Source organism: Symphalangus syndactylus, chromosome 6 (genome assembly GCF_028878055.3).
Source record: "Symphalangus syndactylus isolate Jambi chromosome 6, NHGRI_mSymSyn1-v2.1_pri, whole genome shotgun sequence".
NCBI classification, from domain to species: domain Eukaryota; kingdom Metazoa; phylum Chordata; class Mammalia; order Primates; family Hylobatidae; genus Symphalangus; species Symphalangus syndactylus.
Genome location: NC_072428.2, coordinates 63,599,478 through 63,617,350, shown reverse-complemented (window position 1 = coordinate 63,617,350; position 17,873 = coordinate 63,599,478). Strand labels below are relative to the sequence as shown.

Below are 17,873 nucleotides of genomic sequence, written 5' to 3'. Positions count from 1 at the left end.
TTTCTACCCCCTCCTTGCCCTTGCTGTCTTCATCTCTTTCTAAACCGTTTTCTGCCAGCCTCAATGCTGAAGTCGTTTTCCAGTCTTCCAAGTTCTGATTGCAGAGGGACTATCCAGGGAAGGAAGCAGTGAGGGTTGCTGTGCAGCCACTGACCATTTGGCAAAATCATTTCTACCTTCATTTCCCAAATTTTTTGAGGAAAAAGGAAAACTGAGATGTGGGGCAGAAAATCCCTTTTGTTTTTTTGGTGTTTGATAATGTATGCAACCTCTCTGGGTGGTTTAAGCGGTTTAGGTACTTTCTATAAAAGGGATCTTTTAATGACAAAACTAATGTGATTATCTGAGTGAGTGTGAGAGGCGTATTCAAGGCTTGAAGAAAATCTGTTAGAATAGCTGAATGTATCTGCTTAATCCTTTCTCTAATGTGGCTGAACAATGCTCTGGGAAGCCATTGGTCTGTTCTTTCTTCTAGTAAATGCCTGCCTCCGGAGGTAGGGACTGTTTGCAGCTTTTGATACCCTTATGCTTCACCTTCTCAGCTGCACAAAAGCACAGGAAAAGCTGAAGGAGTCTGAAGCACTGACAGAAAGCAATGTCCCCTCTGAATGCTGAGGGCTAAATGTACAGCACATGGCATGCTATCTCCAGGGCATCCTGAGAAGCGAGGACTGTGGTTACCGTTGGGCATGGCATCTCTGAGAAGAGTCCCCTTCCCGGCACCTGCTTTCATTAGGTGCTGGGTGTCAGATCAGTTATCGATGTTTAAAATCTTACACCTGAGTTTTAAGAGTGACAAGACTGATCAACATGGTGAAACCCTGTCTCTACTAAAAAATACAAAATTACCTGGGCATGGTGGTGCCTGCCTATAATCCCAGCTACTTGGGAGGCTGAGGAAGGAGAATTGCTTGAATCTAGGAGATGGAGGTTGCAGTGAGCCGAGATCGTGCCATTGCACTCCAGCCTGGGCAACAAGAGTGAAACTCCATCTCAAAAAAAAGAAAAAAAAAAAAAGAGTGGTTTAGCTATTCCTCTTTGGGGGTAGGTGGGCATGAGAAACATAAGAGGGGACAAAAGTGATACAGTTTTGAGTTCTGCAACCCCCTGTGTAACTTTGGCCAAAATTAAATTCTTCTGGTCCTCTGGTCTCTCATTTATGAACTAGAGATAATAATACTCGCCATGTTAATTCATGTGAGAATCAAAATGAAAATGGGAACATGAATACAAAAGCGCCCCAGCCAATCTGGAATATTATCACATAACATGTTGCACACTTTTTATTTTTATTTTAAAGTTGTAAATCTTGTTCTTTTGAAGAATACTCTTCTAGATGTATAATTGACTACTTACATGCTGGCCATGATACACAGTTCTGGAGATACAGATAGGAGTAAGTAAGTCTCTGACTTTTAAGAAGGTCACAATGTTATAGGGAGGCAGACATGTAAGGTGCAGCTAAAAAATGTACATTAGAAATGATTAATTCTAACTTGGGAAAATTAATAATAATAGCTAAACCTCATATTGTGCATGTTATTTGCTTGGAGATGAGCCAAATGCTTTGCCTGAGTTACGTCATTCAATCCCAACAGCCCCAGGAGGTAGGAACTACTATCATCCCACTCACAGATGAGGAGGCTGAGGCTCAGTCAGATCAAGTAAGTCACATTCCCATAGTATCACAGCTGGCACTTGGTGGGCCAAATTAGAGTCCTGGGTCTGCTTGACTTCCCAGTCCAAACTCTTCCCCATTGTTTGGTGCTCTATCCCAAGTTAAAAGATACATCCTAAAAGATGTGGCCATAGGTGGGTTTCAACACAGAATTGGAAGTTTGCTAGGTACACAGAGGAGAAAGGGCATTCTGAGCAGAGGGAATGGCACAGGTAAAAGCACCTTGGCCAGGAAAGCATTTGTGCAGAGAGGAACTGGAAGCAGTTTGTAGTTAGTAGTGAGGTGGGGACAGGTTAGAGATGAATAAGCAGGGGCCCGACTGTGATCTCCCTTACGGCCCCTTTGAGAAAAAGTATTTCTATTTTAATTAATTATTTTGTTTATATATCCCGTTTGTCAAAAAGATTTTGCAGCAAAGTGGGAACTGTTGTTATCTTTATGGTACAGGGTTACAAAATATACTTCAAATTTTAGAATCAGAAAACTTTAAGAATGGAAGGCACTTAAAAGATCAAATTCATTCTATGCAAGAGGAAATCAAAACTGAATGCGTGTAAATGTCGCAATCAAGGTTACAAAGGAGTTTAACCAGCCAAACCAGAATATTTGTGTTTTTTAGATGAATTATGGAGTTAAAGTAAACATTAAGTGAGAATTACAGAATTATCTTCAGATGCATTTATAGAAATTGGTGAGTTGAAAAGAGGGAGAGACGCAGTTGATAATTCCAGGAAATGAGAAGGAAGTTCTGCTGAAGCTGTAGGTTTCCCATTGAGAATCCTTGTGACAACTCTTTGGAGAATGGTGCTGGGTGTCTAAGTGGGTGTCTTGGCTGGGTTAAAGCTGGGAATCAGTTCTGCCTGGAAAGTAGAAGTTATTGATATCTTTCTATGTCTGTTTATTAATTTTCATTGGCTACTTAAATGGGGGCCTGGTACAGATGTGGCCTGGTTCTTGTTCTCACCAAGCTCATGATCTGAAAGATATAACAGACAAGAAAACAGGTAATTGCAACAAACTGGGATTAGTCATGTAATATGGAATAGGATGCTTTGGGAGTCCAGAGGAGTGAGCAACCAAATGGGTTAGGAAAAGCTTCCTGGGGAGAGTAATGTCTAAAGAAAGACTTGAAAGGTGAGTGAAAGTGGGGTAAAAGGGAGAACAAACAGTGCTCTAGGCAAAGGAAACAGTTTGTGCAAATGCCCCAAGAAGTTCACAGCATTTGGGAAAATTAAATTAACTTAAATGCACTTTCCGATTTGATAGTCCTGGCATGGAGTGTGTAAGTTGGGAGTGACATGAGAGTTTTTTCTCTACCCTTTCCTTCTCTAATATGCAAATATATATATATATATATATATATATATATATATATATATATATGCAGTTTATTAGAGAATGTCACAACTCTGATAAAAAAGATTGAAATGCATTTGGGAATGCCACAGAGAGCAGGTGCTGACATGCTGGGACTCACTAAATGATTGCACAAAACAAAAACTCCAATATTCCTATTTCCCATGTCACTACAGCCATCCCATTGACCTGAGAACCAGTCTCCCAAAGTGACCACTTCTCACCCTAAGGTGGAAAACAAAAAGGCAAGAAATCAATGCTCTGAATGTAAACTAGACAGAGTACAGCAGGAGGGGAGAGCAATAAAGTGAGCAGGCCTGAGTGATGGTGGTAGCCAGCTGGATTCTCAGGTCACAGAGTAATTTACTCACTGGTCCTAGGCCACTGGCTAATTATCCGACAGCCCTGATCCTGGTGCGAAGCCTCCTGCTGCTCATGTTATTAATACCAGCAGCAACCAGCGGGTGTTTGTGGGAGCAGAGGAGCAGACCGCGTTGTCAGACTGCTGAGCGAATGCAGAGGCACCTGCCTGGTCCCTCTGAGTTGGACCTCACCAGGAAAACTGACCCAGTGCCAGCATTCAGCTCTTGGCTCAGCCACTGCATGGGCCCCAGGGAGAGGCTCTCCAAGGATGGCCGAGAGCTTGGGCAGAGGAAGAAGTCACCCAAGTCGTGGAGTTTGACCAGCTTGTGTCAAAGAACCTCTGTCCGTTTCCCCCTTGGAGCTGACTGGAAAGTGATTTTGAAGCCTACCCAGAATAACTTAATACCCGTGGAGTAATGTCAAACACTCCTCTTTGACATGGCATGGGAATTAGACTTCACTGCACTCAAATGGGTCCAGGGAAGGTTATGGTGTTTTGTTTTAGGGTTTAATAATTTGGGAGATTGACCTTAGGTTACCCTGAAGGGATTTCAGGGGCCAATTGGGATGGAGGTGGGATTCTCTTGTCTCACACCCCACTTTAAAATACGAAAACATATGTAAAGTGCCCAGCACATAGTAGACATTTTCAATCAATGTAAGTGCACTGCCCTCTTTCCCCTGTAACATTATCCAGTAAATGATCTCCATCTGACTGATCTTTCATCTTTTCCCTCTAGGACAGTGGTTCTCAACCAGGAGCAGTTTTGCTTCATAGGTGACATTGCAATGACTGGAGACTATTTTCATTGTCACAACTGGGGGCAGTGGGACATTGCTGGCATTTGGTGGAAGAGGCCAGGGATGCTGCTAAGAATCCTACAACGCACAGAACAACCCTCCACAATAAAGAATTATCAAGTCCAAATATCAATAGTGCTGAGGTTGAGAAATCCTACTCTAGGAGATTCTGTACATTGTAGCCTGAGTAATCCCTGTAAATACAAATCTTGTCATTTGCTTGCTTAAAAAAACCACAATGGTTTAGTTATCATAATTAATGCGTTCCAAATTATTTACTCAATACAGAGCACCTGTTCTGTGGCAGGCACTGTGTTATGGTGTGAGATTGCACAAGTACATCTATATAGACCCCGACCTTGAAGAGACGGTTACAAAACACTGGCTTCCCGTCATCTCCTGGCTAAAGTCCAATCAAATGAGGGTAGAGATGGGGTATAGAAGAATGAAAAATAAGAACTTTGTTTTAGGTCATGAGGAGCTAGTTCGGTGGTGGGCCATCTAGGTAGACTGGGCAGAAGGGACAAGAACCAGTACATTAGATGTGGAAGAAGTTTCTACACCAAAAAGAGGGGGAATATGTGTGTTTCTAATTTCAGTAAATAGATCTCCCAGCTTCACAGTTTCCAAGCCAGGAACTCGTGCTTTTTTCTTAACCCTTTTCTCTTTCTTAGGCTTTCTATTCTGAATACCGTGAAAGAATTATGCTGCAATGGTGTAAAGATCCATTGTGTAAAAGTATCCAATGGTGCGAAGTATCCATTGTGTAAAATATATCCAATGGTGTAAAGTATCCATTACTTTACACCATTGTGTGTGTAATGGATTAACATCTCACCATTGCATCTAGAAGTGGTAATAGCTATATACCATTGTTAGGAGATTTTTTTTTTTAAGTCATTCATGATATTTTTTGTAGAATTTAATTTTCTCAAGAGACCCTTACTGAAAGAGACTGCCAAACATCGTGTCTCTATGGCTTGTGTTTTAATTGAACTCTTAACATTATTATCTTTAAAATATCTATTTTCTTTTCTTTTCTTTTTTTTAAATAACAATCCCTCTTGATTACCCTTTGTTTTGAGACAAGGTCTCATTCTGTAGCCCAGGCTGGAGTGCAGTGGCGCCATTACAGCTCACTGTAAGGCTTCATTAAAAAAGTTGGAAACACCTGCAAACTTCCAAAAAAGTTACATATACAGATTTTTTAAACTTAAACACTTGAGAGTAAGCTGCTGACATAACGTCCCGTTGCCTTCAAATACTTCAGTGCACAATTCTGACAATTCTCCATGACAACAATATATCATCAAAATCAGGAAATTAATATTGGCATATTATGACCATCCAATCCTCAGATCCCATTAGTTACCCCAGTTGCTCCAATAATATGCTTTATAGCCAGAAGTTATAATTCAGAATCAAGCCTCGAATTTAGTTGTTATCACTTCTTCAATGTGGACCAGTTTCTCAGACTTTCGTTAATTTTCATGACCTTGAAACTCTTGATAATTACTGGCCAGTTATTTTGTAGAATGTCTTTCTGTTTGGGTCTGCATAAAGTTTCCTCATGGTTAGATTCAGGTTATGCATCTCTAGCAGGAATGATGCTGTGTTTTCACAGCATCTTATTAGATGATGCATGATTTCAATTTGTCCTGCTACCGATGATGTTTACTTTAATCATTTCATTATCTCTGCCAGGATTGTCCAGTTAAATTTACTCATTTTTAACTTTGTAACAAATAAGTATTTTATGGGTAGGGACTTCGACAGTATGTAAATAATGTGTTTCCCTTTGAACTGCTCATTTATTCATTTATTTATTTTATTCAATGGGTTATAGTTTGTTACTGTTTTAATTTTGCTGCTGAAATTTTCTTTGATTTGGTCAGTAGGAACCCTTTTAAGCTGAATTCTCTGTCCTTTTGACGTGGTCCCATCATTCTCTGAGCCCTCCTGTGTTTTTAGCACAAGATATTCTAGGCTTATCTTGTAATTTCTCTACCCCAGCCCTGAAATCAGCCATTTCTCCAAGGAGCCCTGGTTTCTTTCACTAGAGAGTGGTATTTTAGAAACTACACATTGGTACGAATGGTACTCGTAGCTAGTGAAGTGTTGTTGATCTCAGACACTCTCAGGGGACAGAGTTAGGAATGATATATATCTTTCCATAATTATATATATATATATATATATTTATTTATTTCTACATCTATCACTACATATTGAAAACCATGATGCTTCCAATTTTAGTCCAGTATCACGGGGTTCCTGCTAGTTTTATTCCTTTCCATAATTATAATTCTCTTTTCTAACAATGAGAAACCAGCTCTCAATATACTTAATATATTTACTTATTTGATCAATCTCCCCATATGTAACCAATCTTCCATCAGTGACACCATCCTTTCTTAGCATGTATTCCTTCTCACTCTACTTGGGTGGAAGCCTCCTGTCTTAATCTGTTTGGGCTGCTATAACAAAATGCATAGACTGGGTAGCTAATAAACAACAAACATTTATTTCTCACAGTACTAGTGACTGAAAAATCCAGTAACTGGTCAGGACCCAGCCTTTTCATTAATAAATGGTGCCTTTTAGGTGTGTCCTCAGATGGTATAAGATGGATGGTTGTTTTCTTCTTTCCCTACTATCACACAGACCTATGGTTGCTTTCCTTCCTTCTTGCCTATATCATCCTAGGTGTACTACATATTTATTTTTCCCTTTAATTTCCCTGAAAGCATCAAGAAAATTTATGTCTGGCATACTTTCAATAAAGGTTTGTGTAACAAAAGGGGTTACAGTATGTGCGTGTAACAACTGACAGCTATCATTCATTTAAATATCAATGGACCATTTCTTGCTCTATGGATTTCTGGCTAGAAATATTTTCCAGCTCACTGTCATGCTTTCTGACATCGTTTCTCTTCAACTTTCCCCCTAACCTCCTAGCTTTTAGCCTCCTTCTTGTACACTCCTGCTACTTACACACAGTTATTCAATTCTCTCTGTATTTTTACTTTCTCCTTTCTGCCATGACTTGCATTTAAATGTATAATTGTTGTAGTTTATTCAGCATCTAGATATTTCTTAAAGTACATAGTCTATCATGTTGTCAGTAATTGATGTCTCTGTTTTTGTCTCTTATGTTCTTACAATATTGCTTTATGGAGTTATACATTACAGTCAGTAAAATGCACAGTCTGAAGGGAATAGATCAGTACTTGTTTTATATAAATAAAAACTTATGTGACCATAATCCAGAAAAAGATTAGAACATTTTCATGACTCCAGAAAGTTTCCTTATGTCTCTTTCTGGGTGATGCCACCCCATTCCAGAGGTAACCACAATATTGATTTCCATTACCATAGATCTGTTTTGCCTGTTATTGAACTATGCATAAATGGAATTATACAGAATGCACTTTTGTTTCTAGTTCATTGTGTTCAACAAAACAGTTTTGAGATCCATCCTTGTTTTCACATGTTAGTAGTTCATATTATTGAGTAGGTATAATTCATTGTATAAACACAAAACAATTTCCTCCTCCTTCTCCTCCTCCTCCTCCTCCTCCTCATTCTCCTCCTCCTCCTCATTCTCCTCCTCCTCCTCTTCCTCCTCCTCCTTCTGCTTCTTCTGCTTCTGCATCTGCTTCTGCGTCCTCTTCCTCTTCTTCTCTTCTTCTTCTTCCTTTTTGGTTTGGCCAAACTTTTTTAGTATTCCGTAGTTGTTTAATACACACTTAAAAGATCTTATTTGTGGGAGGCAAAAGGGGAGGTTCTTGCAGATTCCCAAGGAAGTGTCAGAAAGGTAAAATGGCCAGCATTATCCATTTGCTTTTTTGGGTTTATTGGGTGAACAGCACTTTCCGTAATAGGCACCTGATTTCAGGTTTTTTATACTGAGAACACTGAGATTTCAGTTGGAAATATATATCATATATTATAAGCAGCATACCCCAACCACCCTCTAATAGCTAGCTTGTTTGTATGGGCAGAATGATTTATCTCTCCATTTTTTACATGGCTAGATGTTTTGTGGAAGATCTTAAGAGTTGCTTGCCTCATTTACTGGGAAAAATCTGATAAGAAGTGGCTTTTAGGGACACTTTTACTTGGAAAGTTACAACACTAGTACAACAAGTCTTAACACATTTAACATTTGCTTGTTGAAAAGCAATGTCATAAAGTAAAATAAACAATGTTTTACTTTTTTCCTCACAAGAACATAAAAATTATGGAAGGAAGCTTAACAGGGAATTTAAAAAAGGGAACACAATTTTTCCTTTTAGTAGTCCTTGGGTAGTTATGACAGAATAGTTTCCACTTTTCGTTTGTTTCTTTGAACGGGGATTTTGTTCCAAAGTTTTGTTTGTTTCTAGTATCTGCTTCTGCCTCCCCCTCTATCAGATTGGCTTCATCCATGGCCACCACCTTGGTGCTCCATGGCTTGAACTGCTGTAGGAATCGCGTGGAGGAGGGTACCCCCTTTCCACAGAAGGAGGAAGCCCTCTTTCTTGTCTGCCAACCCGATCACGACCACTTGAGTAGAGATCATTTCAGCTGCTGAGTAACTGTCTGACTTCCACCATATCCATCACGTGAGCTGCTGTAATCATCATAGCGACTGCTTCCACCATAAGCTGGCAGGGGCCCTCGTGCAGGTGGATCACTACGTGAGTTACCATAACTCTCATATGAATCTCTGTAGGAACCTCCACTTGGATGATCTGAATAGTCACGATCACGACCATATCCCTCTCTATTGCCATAGCCTCTTGATGGATAGTCATCACGTGAACTGGAATGACCATATTCACGGTAAGTATAATCTCGTGGTGGTGGTGTATAATCTCTTGTATCACGAGAACTTGGGTAATCTCTGCTGGAATAGCTGTCTTTAGTAGAATACACATCATCTTTTGGGGACAAATAAATATCTCTGTGAGAGGGCAGCGGTTCCCTTCCAGGTGGACCTCCATAACTGTCTCCTCGACGTGATACAGGAGCTCTTCCTCCCATTCCACTGCTGCTGTGAACTGGTCTTGAAAGTGCAGATCTCTTAGGAGGAGGACCCCCACTTCTTAATGGGAGTCCTTTTATTACTGGGAGTAATCCGCTGGAAGAACTCATGTTAAAATTCATGGAATATCCACCATCATCCATGTGTCCTCCCCATGAGGGAGGTCTCCTGGTTCCTCCACTTCCTCCTCTTTCACCTCTAAGACCTCTTGGAGGGCCTCTACTTCTTGGAGGTGGAGGCGGTCCATGTCTACCACTTTCAAATGATGGTTTGGTGGTTTGTTCCACCTTGATGGCTTTTCCATCTAGTGACCTTCCATACATGTCTCTGGCTGCATCCTTATCATCTCCTGGGCTTTCAAAGGTGACAAAAGCAAATCCTCTTTATCTGTGCATTTCATCAACAGTACTTCCACTATTCATCCATGTTTGCCAAATACTACTTAAAGAGCTTTCTCACTTGTTTCCGTATTAAGCCCACAAATGAAGAGCTTTCGTGGGCGATCTGCTTCAACCATTTTTTGTTTGTTTGTTTTTGTTTGTTGGTGAGTCAGAGGGGTGACAATGGGTTCAAGCTTCAGCGAGCTCGCAGACATGGGCTTCCTAGCAGCTCAGCACCAGTGGTGGCTGCCCGGTCCGAGGACCGAACTGTGAAGTAGCTAGCACTACTGCACAACAAAACAATTTCTTCTTTGTCTATTCTTCTGTAGATAGACTTCTGGGTTATTTCAAGTTTGGGCTATTATAAATAAAGCTCTTATGAGTATTATAATACAAAACTTTTTGTGAATGTTTGTACATGTTTATTTTAGGCATATACCTAAGACTGGAATTGCTTGGTAGATACATATTTATCTTTATGATAATTGTTAGACCAATTTCTAAAATTGGCTTAACATTGTAAAGTTCTACTCACAATGCATGAAGGTTCAAATTACTCTATCTCCTTGATTACTTTTTGTGGCCAATCTTTTTTTTAAATTTGGCCATTCTGGTGGGTGTGTAATGGCATCTCATTTTGGTTTTATTTTTTTTTTTGAAAAGCCTATGTTTTTAATTTTTATGAAGTTGGATTTATTATTTTTTGTGTGAGAAGGAAAGTGACTTTTGTGTCTTAACTAAAACACTTTTGCCTACTCCAAGGTCATGAAAATACTCTCTACGCTTTCTTCTAGGATCTTTATACTGTCTACATTTTCACATTTAGGTCTGTGACACAGATTTAATTACTCATTTATGTGCTGTGAGGTAGGGGTTAAGGTTAATTTTTATAAGTTTCAAACATATTAATAGTATGATGAGCCCCCAAGTACCCATCACTCTGCTTTGATAATTATCATGGCCAATATTGTTTGATATAGTCTCCTCACCTACTTTCCTTAACTCAAACTGATTAGTAAGAAAATTTCTTATATCATAGTTTTCATCATTACTATTTCAGTATATATCTCTAAGAGATAAGGAGTGTTTAAAAAACAATGCAACCACAATACTCCTATTATATCTAAGCAAGTAACCATAATTCCTCAAAATCATCAAATATAGAATGATTTTCCACATTTTCCCAGTTGTCTTATAAAAAATTATTTTATTTTATTTTATTTTTTTGAGATGGAGTTTAACTCTTGTTGCCCAGGCTGTAGTGCAATGGTGTGATCTCGGTTCACTGCAACCTCCGCCTCCTGATTCAAGCAATTCTCCTGCTTCAGCCTCCCAAGTAGCTGGGATTACAGGCATGTGCCACCATACCCAGCTAATTTTATTGTATTTTTTAGTAGAGATGTGGTTTCACTATGTTGGTCAGGTTGGTCTCGAACTCCTGACCTCAGGTGATCCACCCACCTTGGCCTCCCAAAGTGCTGGGATTACAGATATGAGCCACTGCGCCTGGCTAAAAATTAGTTTATTTTTAAAACTAAACTACGATTCAAGTGATTTCTTTGTACTGATTTGGTTGCAAAGTCTTGCGAGTATACTTTAATTTAATAAGTATACTTCTACTCTTTACAAATTATTTGTTGAAGAAATGTTGACATTTTTTCCCCTATAGTTTCCCACACTCCAGATTTTGCTGTTTGAATCTCTTTTGTGTGATTTAAAATGTTCCCTCTCTCCTGCAATTACTGTGAACGGATGATTAAATCAACACTCCCCAAGGGGCTCAAAGACACATCCAAATGGCTCAGGACCTATGAATTTACTGGCTAGGAGAAATGGCAACAAGTTTGATCTCCTCCAAATTAATGTTTCCAATTTCTCTTCTTCCTTTCTGACCGAATACAAAGGGAGAAATCCTCTCATTCTGAGTAGCGCCATTCTTCCCCTGTTGGTCTCCTGGGTCAAGTGGGTCAAATATTCCTTCCTGTGCAGAGGTCCCTTGGTGCAGTGGAGCCCTCTCTGCTCCACACTGGGGCATAATTTGGTATACTCACTCACCTGGATTAGGAACCTGAGCTACCTCTTCCTTCAGGTACAGAGATCTTGGTGCAGTGACACCCCCTCTACTCCATGCCTGGATGTATCTCTAGGCATTCAGTACGCCCACTGTTTAGGTGTTTAGACCACCTCTCCTTTCCTGGGTGGAACACTTGGGGAAGCAGAAGTTTCTCCACTCCATACTCAGGCACAACTCTGGGTGCTGGGTGGCTGCCTCCTAGACTTTCCTTTGGAGCCAGTGCTTACACCTGCCACTGGGGGATGAATAGGTGGGCCTGCCCAATTTGGCGGGCCAAACTTGGTCTCTCCTGGAACTGAGCAGGGAGCTCAGACCACTGTGCATTCCACAGGATGGTCTATTGCCTGAGGCAACAGGGAGCGTCTTATGACAAACAAAGATCAAGCATATACCCATTTACTTCAGCTGCACCTGGCTGTTACCCATAAGCATCACCCGCAGACTGAGGATGAACGGCACAACCCAAAATATAATTTGCTGACATAAGCACACAGCCGTGGGGAACTAGATTAGCTTCCTGAGGCCTCTGCTACACGAGCCATGCAGGAGGCAGAGAGCCTGCTCATCTCTCCAGTACATTGCTAGTACAGCCAGCATTTAAGAAAGCTACTGTACAAAAGCTATCTGTAACTAAGGAAACTACACGGAGTCTTTGCCACTGGAAGCACCCAGAACCAAAGCCAAAGGACTCAATACAATAAAAATTGTAGTCAAATCCTTGAGAGAGAGAAAAATATCTCATCCCAATGAAAGTAAATTCAAAAATAAGAAGAGATAGCTTCCCCAGATGAGAAGGAACCAGAAGAACAGTTATGAAAGTATTTAAACATAGTGTTATAACACCCCCAAAGGACCACACTAACTCTTTAGCAATGGATCTTAACCAAAATAAAATTTTTGAAATGCCAGATAAAAAATTCAAAATATTGATTTTAAAAACATCCAATGAAGAGAAAGTTGAAAACACACACACACAAACATACACACACGCACACACAAAATCAGAAAAACAACTCAGAATATGAAAGAAGAGACAGATATTATTAAGAAAACCAAACAGAAGTTCTGGATTACAGGGGCTAACCTAGGAGTTTTATATTTTCCTGTGTGAAATACTGTTGAAAGCTGCAACAATAGGCTTGGCCAAGCAGAAGAAAGGATTTCAGAGCTGGAAGACAGGTCTTTCAAATCAACCCAGTCAGACAAATATAAAGAAAAACAAATTTTAAAAAATGAACAGAGCCTTCAAGAAATATGAAACTATGCATATTGCTCGAACCTACAAGTTACAGATATTTCAGAAGGAGAAGAGGAAAAAGTTACACGTATGGAAAGGCCTATTGGAGGGAATAATTCAGGAACACTTCTCTGGTTTGCTAGAGATATATAGAGCCAAACACAGGAAGCTCATACCTCTTGAAGATACATTGCAAGAAGAACCTCACCAAAGCACATACTTATCAGACTAGTAAAGTTAACATGAAGGAAAAACCCTAAAAGAGGAAAGAGAGAAGCATCTAACCACCTATAAGGGAAATTCCATCAGACTAACAGTGGACTTCTCAGCTATAAGAGACTGGGATCCTATTTTCAGTCTTTGTAAAGAAAAGAAATGCCAGACAAGAAATTTTTTATCTTGCTAAACTAAGCTTCATAAATGAAGGAGAATTTCCCAAGACTTTGCTGAAGTTGCTTATCAGCTTAAGGAGATTTTGGGCTGAGACGATGGGGTTTTCTAGATATACAATCATGTCATCTGCAAACAGGGACAATTTGACTTCCTCTTTTCCTAATTGAATACCCTTTATTTCCTTCTCCTGCCTAATTGCCCTGGCCAGAGCTTCCAACACTATGTTGAATAGGAGTGGTGAGAGAGGGCATCCCTGTCTTGTGCCAGTTTTCAAAGGGAATGCTTCCAGTTTTTGCCCATTCAGTATGATATTGGCTGTGGGTTTGTCATAGATAGCTCTTATTATTTTGAGATACATCCCATCAATACCTAATTTATTGAGAGTTTTTAGCATGAAAGGTTGTTGAATTTTGTCAAAAGCCTTTTCTGCATCTATTGAGATAATCATGTAGTTTTTGTCTTTGGTTCTGTTTATATGCTGGATTACATTTATTGATTTGGGTATGTTGAACCAGCCTTGCATCCCAGGGATGAAGCCCACTTGATCATGCTGGATAAGCTTTTTGATGTGCTGCTGGATTTGGTTTGCCAGTATTTTACTGAGGATTTTTGCATCAGTGTTCATCAAGGATATTGGTCTAAAATTCTCTCAGGATACAAAATCAATGTACAAAAATCACAAGCATTCTTATACACCAATAACAGACAAACAGAGAGCCAAATGATGAGTGAACTCCCATTGACAATTGCTTCAAACAGAATAAAATACCTAGGAATCCAACTTACAAGGGAGATGAAGGACCTCTTCAAGGAGAACTACAAACCACTGCTCAATGAAATAAAAGAGGATACAAACAAATGGAAGAACATTCCATGCTCATGGGTTGGAAGAATCAATATCGTGAAAATGGCCATACTGCCCGAGGTAATTTACAGATTCAATGCCATCCCCATCAAGCTACCAATGACTTTCTTCACAGAATTGGAAAAAACTACTTTAAAGTTCATATGGAACCAAAAAAGAGCCCGCATCGCCAAGTCAATCTTAACCCAAAAGAACAAAGCTGGAGGGATCACGCTATCTGACTTCAAACTATACTACAAGGCTACAGTAACCAAAACAGCAGGGTACTCACACCAAAATGGAGATATAGATCAATGGAACAGAACAGAGCCCTCAGAAATGATGCCGCATATCTACAACTATCTGATCTTTGACAAACCTGACAAAAACAAGCAATGGGGAAAGGATTCCCTATTTAATAAATGGTACTGGGAAAACTGGCTAGCCATATGTAGAAAGCTGAAACTGGATCCCTTCCTTACACCTTATACAAAAATTAATTCAAGATGGATTAAAGACTTATATGTTAGACCTAAAACCATAAAAACCCTAGAAGAAAACCTAGGCATTACCATTCAGGACATAGGCACGGGCAAGGACTTCATGTCTAAAACACCAAAAGCAATGGCAACAAAAGACAAAATTGATAAATGGGATCTAATTAAACTAAAGAGCTTCTGCACAGCAAAAGAAACTACCATCAGCGTGAACAGGCAACCTACAAAATGGGAGAAAACTTTCGCAACCTACTCATCGGACAAAGGGCTAATATCCAGAATCTACAATGAACTCAAACAAATTTACAAGAAAAAAACAAACAACCCCATCAAAAAGTGGGTGAAGGACATGAACAGACACTTCTCAAAAGAAGACATTTATGCAGCCAAAAAACACATGAAAACGTGCTCATCATCACTGGCCATCAGAGAAATGCAAATCAAAACCACAATGAGATACCATCTCACACCAGTTAGAATGGCCATCATTAAAAAGTCAGGAAACAGCAGGTGCTGGAGAGGATGTGGAGAAATAGGAACACTTTTACGCTGTTGGTGGGACTGTAAACTGTTCAACCATTGTGGAAGTCAGTGTGGCGATTCCTCAGGAATCTAGAACTAGAAATACCATTTGACTCAGCCATCCCATTACTGGGTATATACCCAAAGGACTATAAATCATGCTGCTATAAAGACACATGCACATGTATGTTTATTGTGGCACTATTCACAATAGCAAAGACTTGGAACCAACCCAAATGTCCAACAATGATAGACTGGATTAAGAAAATGTGGCACATATACACCATGGAATACTATGCAGCCATAAAAAATGATGAGTTCGTGTCCTTTGTAGGGACATGGGTGAAACAGGAAATCATCATTCTCAGTAAACTATCACAAGGACAAAAAACCAAACACCCCATGTTCTCACTCATAGGTGGGAATTGAACAATGAGAACTCATGGACACAGGAAGGGGAACATCACACTCTGGGGACTGTTGTGGGGTGGGGGGAGGGGGGAGGGATAGCATTAGGAGATATACCTAATGCTAAATGACTGACAAGTTAATGGGTACAGCACACCAACATGGCACATGGATACATATGTAACAAACCTGCACGTTGTGCACATGTACCCTAAAACTTAAAGTATAATAAGAAAAAAAATAAAAAATGAATAAAAAAATAGCTAGAAAATACAAAAAAAAAAAAAGTCTTTCCCAGACAAACACTAAGGGAATTTCTCACCACCAGACCAACCCTTCAAGAAATGCTCAAGGGAGTTCTTTTTTTTTTTTTTTTTATTATACTTTAGGGTTTTAGGGTACATGTGCACAATGTGCAGGTTTGTTACATATGTATCCATGTGCCATGTTGATTTCCTGCACCCATTAACTCGTCATTTAGCATTAGGTGTATCTCCTACTGCTGTCCCTCCCCCCTCCCCCCACCCCACAACAGTCCCCGGAGTGTGATGTTCCCCTTCCTGTGTCCATGAGTTCTCATTGTTCAATTCCCACCTATGAGTGAGAACATGCGGTGTTTGGTTTTTTGTCCTTGCGATAGTTTACTGAGAATGATGTTTTCCAGTTTCATGCATGTCCCTACAAAGGACACGAACTCATCATTTTTTATGGCTGCATAGTATTCCATGGTGTATATGTGCCACATTTTCTTAATCCAGTCTATTGTTGGACATTTGGGTTGGTTCCAAGTCTTTGCTATTGTGAATAGTGCCGCAATAAACATACGTGTGCATGTGTCTTTATAGCAGCATGATTTATAGTCCTTTGGGTATATACCCAGTAATGGGATGGCTGGGTCAAATGGTATTTCTAGTTCTAGATCCCTGAGGAATTGCCACACTGACTTCCACAATGGTTGAACTAGTTTACAGTCCCACCAACAGTGTAAAAGTGTTCCTATTTCTCCACATCCTCTCCAGCACCTGTTGTTTCCGGATTTTTTAATGATGGCCATTCTAACTGGTGTGAGATGGTATCTCACTGTGGTTTTGATTTGCATTTCTCTGATGGCCAGTGATGAGGAGCATTTCTTCATGTGTTTTTTGGCTGCATAAATGTCTTCTTTTGAGAAGTGTCTGTTCATGTCCTTCACCCACTTTTTGATGGGGTTGTTTGTTTTTTTCTTGTAAATTTGTTTGAGTTCATTGTAGATTCTGGATATTAGCCCTTTGTCAGATGAGTAGGTTGCAAAAATTTTCTCCCATTGTGTAGGTTGCCTGTTCACTCTGATGATAGTTTCTTTTGCTGTGCAGAAGCTCTTTAGTTTAATGAGATCCCATTTGTCGATTTTGGCTTTTGTTGCCATTGCTTTTGGTGTTTTAGACATGAAGTCCTTGCCCACGCCTGTGTCCTGAATGGTATTGCCTAGGTTTTCTTGTAGGATTTTAATGGTCTTAGGTCTAACATATAAGTCTTTAATCCATCTTGAATTAATTTTTGTATAAGGCGTAAGGAAGGGATCCAGTTGCAGCTTTCTACATATGGCTAGCCAGTTTTCCCAGCACCATTTATTAAATAGGGAATCCTTTCCCCATTTCTTGTTTTTGTCAGGTTTGTCAAAGATCAGATAGTTGTAGCTATGCGGCATCATTTCTGAGGGCTCTGTTCTGTTCCATTGATCTATGTCTCTGTTGTGGTACCAGTACCATGCTGTTTTGGTTACTGTAGCCTTCTAAACATAGAAATGAAAAGGTGATACTTGTCATCATAAAAACACAGGAAAATATAAAACTCCTACGTCTTATAAAGTAGTTACACAGTGAAGACTGCAAAGCAACAGAGTAATAATTAACACTATAACAGGAATGAAACCTTACATATCAATACTAACCCAAATGTAAATGGACAAAATTCTCCACTTAAAAGGCATACGCTAGGGAAATGGATTTAAAAAAGCAAAATCCAACCATATTATGCATACAAGAAACCAACCTAACTGGTAAAGACATTTACAGACTCAAACTAAAGGGGTAGAAAAAGATATTCCGTGCAAACTGAAACAAAAAATGAGCAGGAGTAGCTATAATTATATCAGATAAAACAGACTTTAAAATAAAAACCATAAAACAGAGTTTAAATCAACAACCATAAAAAAGACAAAGGAGGTCATTATATAAAGACAAAAAGATCAATCCAACAAGAATATATAACAATTCTAAGTATATATGCATCCAACACCAGAGCACCCAGAT

At 39.6% G+C, this 17,873-nt stretch overlaps 1 pseudogene; it reads right to left on the bottom strand.

Moving 5' to 3' along the window:
• Positions 1 to 8,567: 8,567 nt before the first annotated feature.
• LOC129484688 (RNA-binding motif protein, X chromosome-like) lies at positions 8,568 to 9,744 on the bottom strand (annotated as a pseudogene).
• Between the last annotated feature and the right edge of the window lie 8,129 nt (positions 9,745 to 17,873).